Source organism: Sciurus vulgaris, assembly GCF_902686455.1.
Source record: "Sciurus vulgaris genome assembly, chromosome: 12".
NCBI lineage: Eukaryota > Metazoa > Chordata > Mammalia > Rodentia > Sciuridae > Sciurus > Sciurus vulgaris.
In genome coordinates, this window is record NC_136473.1 from 102874241 (window position 1) to 102885816 (window position 11576).

The 11576-nt window shown below is 52.5% G+C and overlaps 1 long non-coding RNA gene across 1 annotated transcript; it reads right to left on the bottom strand.

Annotated features, from left to right (window-relative positions):
- Positions 1 to 2215: 2215 nt before the first annotated feature.
- LOC306641604 lies at positions 2216 to 4045 on the bottom strand. The gene is made up of 3 exons (XR_013758210.1): positions 3980 to 4045; positions 2416 to 2825; positions 2216 to 2330 (listed from the first exon to the last, which is right to left on the bottom strand). It is a non-coding gene; the product is annotated as an uncharacterized lncRNA (long non-coding RNA).
- Between the last annotated feature and the right edge of the window lie 7531 nt (positions 4046 to 11576).

Sequence of the window (11576 nt, forward strand, 5' to 3'; positions counted from 1 at the left end):
AACGGGAACTGCACGCAGGGAGCGCCGCAGCCGCGGGCCCGGGGGTCCCCTCGCCCCTCTGCGGGGAGCAAAGCAGATTTTCCCCAACGAAACAAACGAACAAACACAAAAAGAGTCCTATTTTGTTCTTTAAGGAAAAGAAGAAGATGGTGACATCTACATGCCCATGGCACTCCAAACTTCCCCAAGTGTCCACCTCCCGGGCCGTGGACACGCCTGGGCCGAGTCCGAGGTCCGCAGGGCCTTACCGGTCGGTGCCTGGAGTCTGGGTTGAACGTGTGTTCCCTGAGCCGCTCTGGCCCCTTATCAGTCCTCAAACCTGACCCAAGGGGAGCTGCCTGCGCCTCCTGTCCTCTGCCAGGATAGCTGTCCCCTGGGGCTCCTGGCCCTTCTTTTTCGCCCTCCGAAAGGTGAAGGGACGTTTCCCTCCCGTGACTTCCCCTGCCCGTGGGAGCCGAAGGGAGGTTGGAGGCGGGCTGCTGCTTGGAGCCAGGTGCTACCAAAACCTGTGCCCTCGTGGGGCCTGCGTCCTCCAAGCCCGGCACAGAGTGGGAAGGTGGGACCGAGAGTGGAGCAGACCCCTCCAGCCCACGAGGGCTGCACGTCCAGGCCCCATCGCTGATAAGTAGCCAACTTAAAAGGAGCAAAGGCTTATTTGTGGCTTACAGTTTCAGGGTTGCAGTCCACAGTGGGGTGGTCCCGCTGTTTGGGGGCCTGTGGCAGGTCAACAGACATGATGAAGACATCTTGGGCAGCAGTGGGAGGGGCGGAGGACACTCCTGCTCCTCAGGACACTCCAGAAGAGAGAGAGGAAGAGTCTGGGGTCCCAATATCCCCTTCCAGGGTACGCCCCCAGGAACCAACTTCCTCCTGCTGGGCCCCTCAAAGGTTCCACTGCCTCTCCACGGCACCACAGGATTGGGGACCAGGCTTCCACACATGGGCCATGGGGACCCTTACCTAAACAAAGCAGGGCAAGAGCTGAAGAAAATCAGATCATGGTGAATGAACGAACACTAGCTACTTATTTATCTGTTCATCCGCTTGCTTTCCACAGCAGGTGTCCACCTCACTCAAGGCTGTGGACACGGTGTCTTCGCAGAGGGAGTTCACTCCAGGCACAACAGCCCCTGCTTCTACCTCCTCTGCTCTGATGGTACTCTGCACAGAGGGGCAACAAGAGGACTAAATGACACCCAGAGGGACTAGTGTCAAGGGAGGGAGGGGCAGGTCCGGCGGGCTGGGCAGGGAGGTGAGGCCTCGCCAGCTCAGCAAGGGGTGGGCTGTGTCCTGAGTCTGCAGGGGGAAGGCTGGCTGGTGACTTAGTTTCAGAAGCTGGCTCTGCTGCCTTTGGAGAACTGGTGCGGGGAGGGCAGTGATGGTGATGGGGGAGGGAGACCCCAGACCAGAGCCCGAGCCAGAGGTGGTGAGAAGAAGCCAGACTGGGGTGTGCCTCTGAAGGTGGAGTGGACAGAATGGCCGCGGGGTTTGGATGTGGCCTAAGAGGGAGAGAGAGACAAAGGATGTCCCAGGATTTGCCCGGAGCGACTAGAAGCCCAAGCAGGACAATAGCTGATGTTCCTGGGCAGCCAGGCACCCTTCCACGCCCGCCTGTATTTTAAGGTCTTTAAATCTCACAGTCCTCCTGTGGACTAGGCGTTCTTATTGTCTCCAATTTATAGAAAAAGAAATCGTAGCCCAAAGAGTTTCATCAATAGGCACAAAGTCACAGAGGTAGTAAGTAGGGACACTGGGACATGAACCCAGGGATTACCGTCATTCACCTCTTTACAAAGATGGGGTGCCCTCGACTGACCTAGAGAAGGCTGGTGAGCGTGGCGGAGGAGTGAGTTTCTCTGCCATGGGGATCGGAATAGACTTATGGTTTGGATGTGTTCAAATGAGAGGTCTTAAACATCTCTGTAGAGGAGTTTAGGTCGGCGGTGGGTGTGTGACCAGCCGTGTGGCAGGGAGGAGCATTTGGGGCTGGAGTGTTAACCACGGCAAGCAGAGACGGGCACAAGTGGGGACAGTGGGATCTCGTGCTGAAGGGCTGGGAATGGAAGGTGACCACTTCGAGCACCGTGGGTCTCCGGAGTCAGGAAGAGGAGCTTAGGAGCAGCTGTTCCGGGAGCCTGCATCTCAGCAGCCCACAGGCTCCACCTTGTTTCAGAAAAAGGACATGTGCATACATGCAACACTTTGCATACAAATTCGGGCCATTCTAGGGTTGCTATTGAGCCTCCCTTCACCCCCAAATGCCGGCACATCTCGCAGGGCCTGACTGGGCTTCTGACACAGTCTCCCCACGAGGCAGGAGCAGCACCTCCCTGGAGGGTAAGAACAGAGACTTCTGGAACCTGCATGCAGAGCGGAGCTCCTTGCCCGCCCACCCCAAAGGTGTGGCAATTGTACCTGCTTGGCTTGGCCCCCTGTGGAAGGGGAAGGTGAGCCCGTCTGTCACTCTCCTTTGTCACCAGTGAGCTGATGTATGTGTTGCCTAAAGACAAGGCTAGCTCATTCCACTGTTCGCATATCAGCACAGTCACCGGTCGTATGGTGGGTGGGCAGTTGGCGCTGTGAGCTCGTTGGCTGCCCACCTCCAGCGCCTTCCTGTTCAGGGCGATCCTCTGCATGTGAGTCCCCGGCAGGTGGCAGGACTCCACCAGCTGCTCAGGAAGTTGCAGGAGCGGGTCTCCCAGTTCCCCCATCCCCTGCAAAGCTCCCAGGCTTCCTCTTCTTGCCAGCCAGGTCCTTGATTCAGGGAAGCATGGTTGCAGGAACCGAAGATAACTTATTTTGTGCCATGGCAGCTAGGCAGAGATCTGTGAAGACAGCACTCTGTGTCGCCTGTGACTGGCTTGGCCTGCCCCTCCTGCGTGTCTCCTGCTGCTCTACAGCAAGGCTATTTGGGATTATTATTATTATTGTTATTCCTCCTCCCCTTTCTTCCTCCTCCTCCTCCCCCTCCCCTTCTCCTCTTCTCCCTCCTCCTCCTCCCCCTCCCACTCCTCCTCCTCCTTTTCTTCTTCTTCTTCTTCTTGTTCTTCTTCTCTGGGAAGAGGGTCACCAAAGTTAGGATTTCTGGCTCTCAAAGGCTACAACTGTCACCAGATCCTATGGTGACCTCTGAGGTTCAGTGTCCTCAGCAAAGAGGAAGCTTCTTTCCCAGCAAGCCTTACAAAGCTTCCTGGCTAAACCCAACTACAAAGGTTAAAACAACAACTGTCATGTCCCAGTGACAAGCCCTTTGATTTTTCTGGCTCTAAATGCAGTTCAACAAGTCCTGGCTTATACTGTTGTCATCAGTGGGATTTCTCCAGACTTCTCAACACCAGCAGAGACTGAAGTGAGAAGCGCCAGGGAGACTGGAAGTCTCAGGGTCAGAGCCCTGGGGTGCACCTGGGCTGCCCTGGGGGAGCGGCTGGCCAGAACAGAGCTGCTCAGCTTTCCTGAAGCCCTGGGAGCCCCAGGGGCTCTCTGCACTGTGCAGGAACACACTGTCCTTCCCAAGACGGGAGGGAAACCAGGGTGCCAACTCCCGACCCTGTCCTCCTGCAGACCAAGTGTGCAGCATGTCCCCTTGGGATGCCTGTGTGTTGGGCACATCGCTGCCACCCCACAGGCACAGCAGACCTCCCTGGGCACACACTGTCTGTGGTCCCTGGGATGAATACAATAAGGAACCACTTCCATACCAGCTGCTGCCTGAGCCTCCCCCCCCCCACAGTTGCCACCTGCCTATCATGTCCCTGGGCCTTTCCCAGGACCCACCAAGTGTTCTTACAATCCAGCAGCTGAGGTTCACACCTGGCACAGCTGGCACTTCCAGGTTCTGGTGGGGAGGGCCTGTGGTTAAATACTTGGAGTATTCCCCCGCCCCCTGCCTGCAGGCTCTCAGCTGCCCCTTCCAGCCCCGCACGCATAGCTGCCCAGTCACCACTTCCCACCACCAGCCTGCATCCTGCCTGTCCCTTACCTGGTTCTACCTCTTTCAGAAATCTGTCCACACCTACGGATCTCACCTGCCTTGGATGGACCCTGCTCACTAACCATGTATGTCTTGAAACTCTTTAGGGTTTACATTTATCATTGACCAGTTGCAGATCTCTTATCATTATCTGGCAACAGGTAAAGGATCCTTCATCAGATTCTAGGCCCAGAGCCAGAGGAGGAAGGGGCTGGGCCATACCTAGTAGGGCTGCCTGAGGACGGAATTCTGAGAGAGGCCAAGGCACAGGGACCCCATCCTAGGGAGCCAGAAGCAATGCTGAGCTGGTCGGTGGTGGGAGCAGGTAAATCCGGGGGAGGGGCAGAGGCACAGGGAAAGGCAGAGGGTGGGGTCACACTGGAGAGAAGGAGGTGGAGCAGAAGGCAGCACGGTGCAGGGCCAGCTTAGTCACTAGCCCCAGGTGTGGTGTGGGTGACTCCCTGTGCCGAGATGGACCTGCAAGTGAGAGGCTCCTGCTGGACAGGCAGGAAGGCCACGCAACTCTTCCTGGCCAGGGAAGACAGCAAGGAGCGTGCAGAAAGGGCCCTGCTCTGTCACAGCTAATGCCAGAGGACACAACTTGGGAAACTGGATCCCGTGTTCCCATAATGTGCCACGGTTGCTAGTAAACTGCCTCCCCGCTCCCAGGGCTCAGGCTGCTGACAGGTGTGTTTAAATCTCTCCCTTTCCTGTCAATTAGCCCGTGCGCGTTCCACTGTGGCACAGCGCAGAGCCGGACACAGCCTGCAGGAGGAATCTGGGCGTGGCGCTGCCCTTCGGCGCTGGGCGAGGCGGGGTTGACAGCCCCGCACAGCAGAGGCCAGTCCTCCCGTGACCCCCTTCCCCTCCCCACTATCCAGACCAGCTGCTCACCCTGGGTACAGCCAAAGGAGCCCGCCCTCCACCTCCTGGGATCTCAGCCACCCCCAGTGACCAGAGAGGTGACTCACGGTGGACACAGTGGCTCCAAATGACCTCAGTGACTCACAGCAGACAGAATGGAGGTGACGCCCAGTGTCTCACCTACCCACTCACGTCCTCCCTTACCCAGCAGTGGCTGCCACCGTTTCCTCCCTGGGCTCCCAGCTGTAGTTAAACATGGGCAGACTGCTTGAGCCCCGGCCTTGCCTGCCGCCACACCGGGGATCTCCGTGCTGGCTGTGAGCTGGAATCACCTGGGGAGCCCAGGCCTCGGGCAGAGATCTTGCTGTGGGGGTCCAGGAGGAGCGTGGGCATCCACGGTTTCCCATGTGGTTCTAATGTGCCGCCGGCCTGGCCCTGAACTGAGGCTCCGAAGCTGAATGGCCGGGTTCTGGGGGTGGGGGGTGCTGCTAAACAGAGGCCTCCTTGCCACATCCCGCTCACTCACCAACACGCCTGCAGCCCCGCACGTTCTGTCAGAAGTCAGTGAGCCCGACTGCACTCATTTCTGACCCCAAATCTCCCATAATCACTTCTGTATCCGACTCTCTGCCCTTGCCTTACACGTCTGTTTAAATCTTGGGTCTGAGTTGAGAGGGTGTTTCTAAAACACCTCTGAAGGCAAACTTCTACATTGGTAAAAGCTCAGGTATGGAAGCAGGTTGAGAATGAGTGAGAAAATCATTTTATTGTTCTTACACAATTAGGAATCCTTAAGCTCTGTTTTGTCACATATCACATATTTGGTTTGTTTTATACATATGATTTTTTCCCCATCTAGGGGTGCTGGGGATTTGAACCCCAGTCCTTCTGCATGGTAGGCAAGCACCCTCCAAGATGGGCTATATCGTCAACACTACCTATGACTTTTGTTTCAGTTTTATTAACCTTAGAGACTTGGGTTTTCCTTTTTCTTTCTTTTTTTTTTTCCTTTTCTTTTCTTTTTGGTGCTGGGGACTAAATCCAGGGCCTTCCACAGTCCAGGCAAGCACTCTACCACCAAGCTACAACCTCAACCCAATTTTTGAGACTTTTGGACATACACAAATGTATTCATCAAATTTAGCCCATCTTCCATTATTTTTAAGCAAATCTCAGATACCACTCTGTTTTAGTCAGTTTTTTCATTTTACTGTGACTTTAAAAGTTGACCAGAACAATTGTAGGAGAAAGAGTTTACCTGGGGGCCCGTGGTTTTAGAGGTCTCAGTCCATAGACAGCAGACTCCATTCCTCAGGGATGGAGGTGAGGTAGAACATTGCGGTGGAAGCAGCTCACATGGTGATCAGGAAGTGGAGAGACTCTTCTCACCAGATACAACGAAATACCCCAAAGGCACAGCACCAAGGACCCACCTCCCCTAGCCACACCCTCCCTGCCTTCAGTCTCCTCTCAATTAATCTCATCAGGGGATTAATTCCCTCGTAACTCAATCATTTCTCCTCTGAACCTTCTTGCATCGTCTCCCACATGACTTCTGGAACAACTCACATCCAAACCATAACACAATTTCATGAGAAATGTTTTAGTAGAATATTTTTTTTAAAACACCTTTTATATCATAACTACAATTCCATTACACATCAAAACAAATGAACAATTCTGAGTTTTCAAATTGTTTCAAAATTGTCTGAATATTTTTAAAGAGTTTGAATCAGGGTCCAAATGAGGCTCTGGTGTTGAGACTGGTTGATAGAACTTTTCGCTTCTTTTCATCTGTGGATTCCCCTCCATCTCTCTCTCCCTCTCCTTGCAGGTTATTTGTTGAAGACACTGGCTTGCTCATCCCACAGTTTCGTCCACAGTCTCTTTTGCAGAAGACCTCTCTATGGTGTGGTTTAACATGCTTTCTGTCCCTTGCTTTCCTGTGAATTGGCGCTAGGATTAGAGCTCACTCTGACTCATGTTGGGTGTTAGTGGGGGTAGAGAATGGCCGGTTCTTCCCATGGCGCTGCAGATGATCAATGCCTGAATATTTGACTCATTAAATATTTCAAAAATCTTTTGGTTCAACAGTTCATGTGAAGGAGGAATAATAGAACCAGATATCACTCTTTAACTATTTCATGCCCAGAATAATCTCACAATTTACCCCCCTTTGTTTACCATTTTCAAAAAAATGGACTGATCTTCTGACATCCTCCAATAATTAGAATTTGGGTTTGTTTTTAGGGTCATTATGAATGGGTGGATTTTAACACATTTGATGTATTTCAAATCACAGCAATATTTATACTCCAGCGGCCCATTCTGGCCACTGGGAAGCTTTTGTCGTTGGCTCTTGAAACATGACCCCCAAAGTCATACATTTTGTACAAACTTCATCTTGTACATTTTCTGCCCAGACCTAGAATCTGTCATTTCTAAAAAGAGCCCCGATTCCCTTTAGAGGGAAATGGCATTTGGAGACCTCACTCTGATGTCAGGTGTTTTCCTATTCTTTTCTCTAAGCAAAGCATTTTCCAATTTTAGTCTCTCTCTTTGCCTTTTTTTTGTTGTTGTTTGTTTGTTTGTTTTGTTTTGTACTGGGGATTGAACCCAGGGGCGCTTAACCACCCCAGTCCTTTTGTATATTTTATTTAGAGACAGAGTCTCACTAAGTTGCTGAGGCTGGCTTTGAACTCATGGTCCTCCTGCCTCAGCTGCCCAAGCTGCTGGGATTGCCACCATGCCTGGCTCGCTCCTTGTCATAAAGACACAGTAGACGTAGACTTTATTTCTGAGCCCACCCAGCATTCTTACAGGATGAACATGTGCGAGCAAGGAATCAGCGAGTATCCGTGAGCACACGCTAGGGGATTGGCAGAAACAGTCTGAGGAAACTTGGAATCTCTTCTGTAGGCAACAGGTAGGTGGGACCTCTAGAACAGTGCTACTCAAATTTTATTTCTCAGCTTTTTTTTTTTTTTTTTTCCTGTGCTGGGGATTGAACCCAGGGCCTCATGCATGCTAAGCAAGCAATCTACCACTGAGCTATGTCCCCAGCCCTGCCTGAAGCACCTGGGAATCTTGTTAAGGTGGGGACTCTGATTTGTAGGCCCCGGGGGCCTGAGATATAGCACATCTAACAGGTTCCCAGGTGACGCTCCTGACCCACTGGGCACACACAGCTCTGCAGGCAATGAGTGGTCAGTGGGTGTTGACATTAAATGATAAAGCAGCTCAGTGCAGGCAGCAGAGGATTCACAGAGGAGGTGGCACTTTTTAAAAAAATATTTTTTAGTTGTCAATGGACCTTTATTTTATGTATATGTGGTATCAAGAATCGAACCCAGTGCCTCACACAGGCCAGGCAAGTGCTCTACAATTCACCCACAATCCCCACTTATGATGGGTGTTTTGTTTTGTTTTAATCAGGACCCAGAGTAACATAGTAGTGGCACCTTCATTTTTAAAAGAAACTTTAAAAAAATTACTATGAAGGAATAGCACACATAGAGCAAAGGGTACAAATTGTTACCCAATGAATATTCTAAAAATATAATCCACATACCGTAAAATCCATTCTTTTAAAGTATACAGTTCAGTAATCTTTAGCATATCCATTGCAGTAGCTCCCGATGTCCCCTCCACCAGTCCTTGAGGATCACTAACCCGCTTTCTGTCTCTGTGTACTTACCTTCTGGATTTTTCATATTAATGGAAGCATACCGTGTGCGCTCACTGCGACTGACTTTTCACGCGGCCTAATGTCTCCCAGGTTCATTCATATTGTAACATCTATCAGCTCTCTGCTGCTTTTACAGCTGGATGATCTGCCATTGTGTGGAGAAGCCACATCGTTTATCCACTTTTCATGAGCCGATGGACATTCCAGTGGTCTCCATCTTTTGGCGATCAGGAATAATGCTGCTGTGAACTTCCATGTACGCATTTTTGTGTGGACGTGAGGTTTTAATTCTTTGGGGTGTTTGCCTAGGAGTGGAATTGCTGGGTAGCACTGCGTTAAATCTGGGGGGAACACCACCCTGTTTTCCAAAGCCACTGCACCATTTTCCACATTGAGCTTGACCAGTTTTGACACATAGTGCATCTCCACCCTGTATCTTAAAGGCAGCCCCTCTTTTAACTGTTGATTAGTTTGGATGACTGGGACAACAGGGGTTCTGCTCCCTGTGGTGAGCACAGAATCAGCAAAGGTACAAGAAGCCCAGAAGGGTACCCAAGTTTATCTGTTGTCTTTCTGGGCCTGGTGAGCAAACAGGTTTCCTCCTTTCTCACCCCACTTCCTGCACAGCTACAGGCGGCAGAACTTTTCAAAGAACTAACCAGCTGGGTTTCTAGGCTGGGATGCATCTGGGAGGCAGAGCGGGGAAGCATGTGCAGGAGGCCTGAGATTCATCCTAAAGAAGAACTTCCGCATGCAGCGGGGGTTTTGGAGGAGCCTGCTTTTGCCGATCCTGTCAAAGCTGCCCTTCCCTGCCCTCCTCGTCTCCACCAGTGGGCTCTTTAGGAAAGACCCAGCACCCCAGACCTCAGCCCAGCCCACCGGCGGAGGCAGGACTTTCCCAGCAGGTCTGCGGACAGCAGGGGACTGCTTCGGGGACAGTTGGCAGCACAGCCATCTGTTCTGCAGCATAAACTGCCTGAGAGCCTCGCTGGGCCAGGAGCACTCCCAGGTGGAGGCCCCAGAGAGCCAGGCCTGCAGCTGTCACAGGAAGGCCCTTTCTCCCAGCTCAGCAGTTTTCTGGCGACAGGTGGCCCCTCCTTTCCCCCAAGCTGACCCCCTCTGGCCTCATCAAAGTGTACACAGACTCACAGAGAAGCTACTGTCATACCCGCTCAAAACTGCTCACTGCAAAGGCCGCTTTGCAGTGGTCTCCCCGACACCCCTCACCCCTAGAGGCCCCTCTGCAGCTCCTCTAAGAGACTGTGTGAGAGGCCCGTGCTCAGGCCTTGTTCCCAAAATACCATCCTCAACACAAATGGCCCGGAATTGTCACTTCCTGCCCTCTGCCTAGGAATGTGTGGGTTCCAGATTAATTGGCGGGACACTCTAAAAGAGGCCAATGTCGCTGGGGGGCTGGTCTGTCACGCATGGGGGGTACGTTAGTGTCATTGATTGCTCTCCTGCCAACACTGAGCTGAGCTGCGTGGACGGGGAGCCAGTTGGAAGCTGAGAGCAGCCACCATGAAGGGCAGGCCAGATGGCGTGGGGAGCAGCATGGGGGCACTCCCTGCAGTCCTGAGGCCCTGCAGAGACATGTCCTGGGCCAGGGTCTAGGGGGGACAGTGGGAGGATGCCACACATTTTATGGCTTACCATTTTGTCTGTGCCCAGAGAGACCGAGGCCAACTGCTCTTCCTCAGTCTCAGGTCCTCTGGCTCCTGCGGGTCTCCCAGCCCTCCCCGACCCATCCCCCCTCTCTGCAAACTTACTGTTCTCTTTTCCACTCTGTCTTTCCCCTACTCTTTTTCTTTGACCCTACAATAGAAAATAGTCTCATTCATTTTATCTTCTCTATATTGAAGTTTTAAAAGGGAGCCTACCTTGGAATACAGTCATTGTCGTAGCTTCACTTTATAGGGGACACAGTCTAGCCCTGTGCCTGGCTTGTGCAGGTGACCAACAAATGCTGATTAGTGAATAAGAAATGAATGAAAGTCGCTTCACTGTAAGTTTTTAATACTGGGTTTTGATGTGACGGTTTGGAACTACTCCCTGTGTGGGAGACCCGGGATTTCCCGTAGGCACATTGTAATGCCCGTAATCAGTGGCTTCCGTTGTCCTGAGCCTCCACACAACTCCAAAAGTGAGGCTAGGATGGGGCCCAGGGTCTAGACTTTCAGTTTTGCCCATTTCCTTCTTCCACCCTTGCTGCCTTTTCTTCTGGAGAGTTCTGTGGGCAGGGAAGGATGGTGCCCAGCGCCCTCTGCTGGGGGTTTTCGCCTGCTTGTTCCATGGGGTGTAGGAAAGGCCTGCGGTGAGGATTTCTGGCTTTATTCTCAACCCAGTCCTTCACGAATGTCAAGTCTGAAGCTAGATCCTGGTGATAAAAATGGGTGTCAGCATGGCCTCCCAGGTACTGAAAACCTCAGTGAGAGTGGGTTTTGTCTGAATGCCTAGGAGTGCTGTAGGAATGGCTTCTACCCTGGGCACCGTCTGCTTTCACCTAAGGGAATGGAGAGAGTTTCCTTCAAGAAAGAAAAATAACCCTGTCCTGGAGAGTCTGCCCCCCACAGAGGCAGGGCTGAGCTCTCAGGATAAACATGAACCTCTGGCTGTCCCCAGAGGCCTGCAGGGCGGCCCAAGGGAAGATCCTTTTCGCAGCAGGCATCAGGGAACCTGGTCCGGGGCGAGAGCAGGTCGGTGACCCACAGGCTGTCTCGCCCCCAGGATACCTCCTGTAGCCTAGAGCAGTGCTCCTCGGAGGTCAGGGCGCACTGGAGTCACCTGGGAGGTCCTGCTGGTGTGGATACAGCTGACACGCTGCGCCTCTGATGCACCCAGATGCTGCTGCTGATCTGGGACCTCACAGTGAGAAGCCACCCTGTGGGTAGGGGCAGGGGTAGGTCCTGAAATCAGAACGCTCAGGTTCAGCTCCATCTCTGCCACTTACACTGTGACCTGAAGACAGATCACTTTCATTACTTTCTCTCTCAGCCTGTATCATCCTGTATCAAATGTGTCAAATGATGACAGCTTGAATGACTTCATAGAATG